The sequence below is a fragment of the Notothenia rossii genome (assembly GCF_949606895.1).
Source record: "Notothenia rossii genome assembly, chromosome: 2".
Lineage (NCBI taxonomy): Eukaryota > Metazoa > Chordata > Actinopteri > Perciformes > Nototheniidae > Notothenia > Notothenia rossii.
In genome coordinates this window covers 55,774,251-55,779,918 of record NC_136904.1, presented here as the reverse complement: position 1 = coordinate 55,779,918, position 5,668 = coordinate 55,774,251, and positions in this window count along the sequence as shown.

Sequence of the window (5,668 nt, the reverse complement as noted above, 5' to 3'; positions counted from 1 at the left end):
GGAGACATTTAAAAAATATGTCATGTATTATTGCTACAAAAACATTATATCGCAGTCTTAGTGTTGCCAACTCGTTTCTAACATGCAAAAAGACAAACAAATACATCTATGATCTATTTTCGATCAGACGAGATCTCTCTCTCCCCCGTCTATGTGCGAGGGGGCGGCATACTTGTCAACCCTCCCGATTTTCGCGGGAGACTCCCAATTTCATTGCCCTCTCCCGTATTTCTCCCGATTTCTGACAAAGTCAGATTTACTCAGGACTGTTTCCACCCGGACTTTAATACAGCTACACCATTTTTTGGTTTCCATGGTAACACGTCTCTTTAGTAGCGCGCGCAACTGAAAGTCTGAGAGGGTGAGGCAGATAGTCACAGAAAACAGAACAAAAATCGACATCTACTCTAATCTCTGCTCACTCCTTTACTGCCCACACATATGCTCCATCAAGGATGGTGCTACAGGCCGCAAGGCATTGCACTTAGAACTACAATATAAGCATGTTAATGTTAATCTAACAGCTCCAGCGATCCACTATTACCCCCCCCCCCCCCCCCCCCCCATTTTGCATTTTGAAATGCTCCCGATTTCTGAGGTCTCAAGGTTGGCAAGTATGGGGGGCGGGGCAGTTTACACACACGCAGCTGCTACATGCAGCAACACACTGCGGAGATGGCGGAGAGAACGCGCTCCGAGGTGTGGTTAAACTTTACCCGTCTCGATGTGGACAATGCTCGTTGCCAAAAGTGCAATAAGAGTTTAGCATGTAAGGGCGGTAACACAAGCAATTTGTCTAAACATTTAGCAAAAGTGCACCACATTCAGACGGAGGAATGCACCGACTGTCTTTCTAGTAGCTCTGTATCCCCATCCACGAATAACGTTTCCACGTCAGGTATTATGTATGCTAGCAGTAACACACGGAGTTAACTCAATTATATAAACATGGGTTAATGATTAGAGGTAAGTGAGTTATTTCGTTTGTTAAAGTTTCAGCTATTCTGTTCACAGTTCTGTCATCAGATTATTTAATACGATTTGTTGTTTCTTTTGATGTGAAATATTATTTATTTTATTTAAATAAAAAGCAATATTAATTTTGCTCAAAATGTGTTTAGTTAATTTAATTATATATGTATTTTTGAATCAAGCATTCATCTTTATTGTCTTCATTGTTAGTTTCCACATGCCTAAAACAACCTCAAGCCAAATCTAAAAGTTGATGGCTAAATTAAAGCGTTTGAGAAATTGTGCAAGGCATACAGTAATAGTCAGAATAGTCGATTAATCGTTTCATTAATCGATAGATTAATCGATTATCAAATTAATCGTTTGTTGCAGCCCTACTCCTACCTTTACTCTAATGGCGCATTTCCACTGCAGCGGGTAGCCCTGTTTAAGCGCCCTCAAGCGGCCAGGCCAGTTTTTGGTGGCCTTTCCATATAGCGCAGCACCGGCTAGCGGCTACTTTTTCCCTCTTTTTCCGGCCCCATAAAATCGTGGTTCTATCAGGCCAGGACCAGGGCTGAACTAGTGACGTCAACACTCTCGACTGCTGATTGGTCAGAGAGAATCGTCACAAAATCGCACGCGAGATCATCCCTAGCATCGCATATATATTTTTAAGCAAGCTTGCAGCATTTTTATACACAGCATTTTTGTAAGCGGAGGAGCTACAAAAATGGCAACGTCGAAGAAAAGCACACCGTGGTCGACCGAGGAGGTGACGACGTTCCTACATCTCATTGGGGATGATAAAATCCAGCGGGACCTCGACGGAAAAACTCGAAATGTGAAAGTGTTCCAGGATGTCTCTGCACAGATGTCCGAACGCGGATTTTCGAGGACTTTCCTGCAGTGTAGGGAAAAGCTGAAAAAGATGAAGAGTGAATATCGCCAAGTAAAGGACAACAGCAACACGAGTGGTGCGGGTAGGAAACACTGGAAGTGGTTCTACTTGATGGACCAGATTTACGGCCATAGACCGGCCAACAATGGGAGGGAGGGAGGTCTGGACTCTTCAACGGCTTTACTGGAGTCCCTGCAAGGTACGCTCACTTCTAACAAAGAAGTCTATTTTATCCTTACATTAATGTTCGACAACCCATGCTTTTATGGAGCCCCGAAGAGCTACATAGCTAGCTAAGGCAGATAGCTCTAGCTAAGGCAGATAGCCTTAGCTAGAGCTATTGTTTGCAAACACCATATGTGCCATTGTTTACGTTCAGTTTTTTTTTTATATAGTTGTTGTTGCTATTTAGTATTGTGCTGTGCTATAGTTTGTGGAATTAGTCATTGTGCTGTTCTAGATGATTACATTGGGACTAGTGAGGAGGAACATTCCCGAACAACGGGTGATGGCAGTGTTCCGTCCACAACACCATCATCGAATCCAGAATGGACCCCAACTCGACCACAGATACCAACAGCAGAACAAACTCGACCACAGACCCCAACGCCGAGTGCCAGCTCGACCCGCGTGTGGTTCTAGGTAAGAAATAGAAATCGCAAAACGACTGGAATTGTGTTTTTTTTTTTAAAACCTTGGATCATCCATCGTCAGTAATTAAAATAAGCTATACCACTGTGTGGAAATGCTCTGTTACAAGTAAAGTCTTAGCTAGTATGCAGCTAGTACAGTTGTGTTTCACATCCTATCATATACATATATTTATATTCATTATCAACAGGCTGGACATAATGTAATTCACTTTCACAATCACTGTAAACATCTAGGGCCAGAACTTTCTTTCGTTCATCCTTACTGTTGTTCTGTTTATACATGTTATTCTTATATCCTTGTGTGACATGTACCTGTCCTGTGTTGTTTCCTTATTGCTAATTATTATCTTATTGTCACCCAGGCAAGAGGAAACGAGGAGGAGAGGATCGGGCCCAGCAGGAACGGCACCATGAACAGCACATGGCCCAGCAGGAACGGCACTTGGACTGGGCCAAAGCGTCTGCTGAGCGGAGATGGGAGTTGGATGCGGCCTTGAGAAGGGAGGAGGCCGTCTTGAGAAGGGAGGAGGCCGCTTAAGCAGAGACCTTCAAACTAGCCTTCCTGCGCACTTTTGGCGAGGTGCTAGGGGGACTGGGCAGCCGACGTGGCAGGCGACGTTGCAGCCGACGTTGAAGCCGACGTGGCAGCCGACGTGGCAGCCGACGTGGCAGCCGACGTGGCAGCCGACGTGGCACCCGACGTGGCCGCCGACGTGGCCCGTCTCCTCCGTGATACTTCAAATAATTGTACATATTATATATTTTTTATCTAGTTAATTTTTAAATGCAACATTTGTACTTTCTTGTTTATTTATTTTCTTTAAAATGTTCCTTTTATATTTACAATGCCATGTATATTTATGCTGGCTGCAATACAGTTTTACATTTTTTATTTGTATTGTTTAATGGCATGCCTTTTTGATACAAACTTTTTTTTGTATTGTATACTGCCATCAATAAAGTACTTCTTTGACTTATCTTATCTCTTGTTGATAATGAATTGCACACAACAGAAAAAAATCTGATTCACATAATCTTGATTTAGAGAAGATATAAACATACATGAATTTATAAAGCAATAACAAACACCATCAGTTAGGAAAAAGCCCATAAGATAAAAGTTAGTTTTAAGAGATTTAAAGCAAGAAATTGAGTTTGCTAGCTTGAGGTCCTCCTCTAAAGCATTATTACATGTTTATTTTGTAATGGTATTAAGAATACATAATACATGTAGTAGAAATTGCACAATTGTAATACCCTCTTTCTACTAGACTCAAACAAAACATTCCTTATATATTTCAAAGACGAAAGAACAAAAGAAGAAACCTATAACCCATTCAAGCAAGCTTTTAACATGTCTAAAAGAAAGATTGAGGTTATATTTTAATATATTATTTTATGTTGTGGATACTTTAGCCTCCATCGATGTTTACAATTGTCCACACTATTTTACACTTGCATTTATGAATATAGTTTTGCTGTGTTTTACACTTTAGTATTTATGTTTATAGTTAGCTTTGATATTCGCTTAATTTATTAGAAAGATTTTCTTTTCATGATCTGATATTTCCTCAAATGTTCTTATTATGGGGCAGCTTCTTCTGCATCTCGTCTTGCAATACGCAGCCTACTTTGAAACATCACTTTCCTGCTTGCTGTGATCACTTTTCTTCTTGCTGTGATAACAAGCCACACACCAAGAAACAAGTAAATGATCGCTTCCACATCCTCCATTGTTGTGTGTGTTTTGTGAGTTGTGTCGCATTGAAGATGACGCCACTGCAGTTTTACCCAGCGTCGCTCCGCCCAAAAAGCCCGCCAAAAAGCTGATCCCCCCGCCTACACTGCGTTGCTACCCCAGGTCCTAAACTGTAATGGAAATGCGCCACGGCCTCGGACGGCCAGTGAGGCAGCCCGAGGTCTGAGGCCTAAGTGTTGCACTCAAGGACTCAAGCGGACATCACTTGTCTTTTCTCACTCGTGGCAACTTTATTATGAACCAAAAACTCCGCCCCATTCCCAAACCGCCCCCTACACCCTACCCCTACACCCTACCCCTACACCCTACCCCTCCGTTTGCGCGTTCACGTGGAGGATCCGCCATATTGAGGGCTGTTCCAAACCAACGAGTGTGGAGCGGTGATGTGGAGGGGGAGTGGGCTATCAAGCCCTCAAACAGCGAGTCTGCAGCGGTGCTGACTTGAGACCGGTCTCTACCTGACCGGAGTCACGCTGTGTGTGTCCGTCAGGAAACACGCTGTTTACAAGTAGTTCCAGCAAACATCCACCGATAAACTGCGATGTTAACAACCTCATGATAACCTCATATGTTTTAACTTTGGATCATACCTGTGTTTAGTCTAGAAAAAGGTAAATGTGTGCATTTTATTATAAAGTTGTGTATATTTACAGACTGTTGCAAAAACTAAGAAGCATATAAACATCTGGTTTAAAACTAAAAGAGCTTTACAAAAAAATAACACAATGAAATATGTTTGGAGTTTTATTTGAGTTATTCATTTACATTTTTTGTCTAAGAGATGCTGATTTGAAACCGTTGTTACATACAGTTACGGCATTTCCTGTTTCTGCCGAAGAGAGGGGAGTCCGTCCCAAAGCTTGCCGCTGTATTTACTCCCTCCATCTGACAGGAGGGAGCCTCGTTGAGCTGCGAGTGTGGCTACAGAAGGAGTACACTCCGTCACGGAGGGGTAGGGTCGAGGGAGTGGTTTGGGATTGGGCCTAAGTCACAGTTCCCTCAAGCACCGAAGAAGAAACGCTCTTCCTCACCTTCACGCCCTCAGGCGGAGCCTTGTGGCGAAAACAGGCAACTACATGCACCAACTAACCCTGCTTCAACAGTAAACATAACATGCAAACATTCATACATAGTTGGCACAAAGACACTAGACAAATAAACATAACACATCGTGAACTATATCGTCACACTCTCCCCCACTTACAAAATGTCGTCTCGACATTTTCCTTTACACCTACTAGTCTTAAACAACTACATGGGTAGTAAGACAAGAGAATGGGCCATTTTGAATAAAACACTTCTTAATGAGATACACAAGCTGCTGTTCACTGCAGTTGTGAATACTACTGATTTGATCAGTTTTTCTTTTTTTAAAACACAAACATTTGCATCTTTAATGCATAT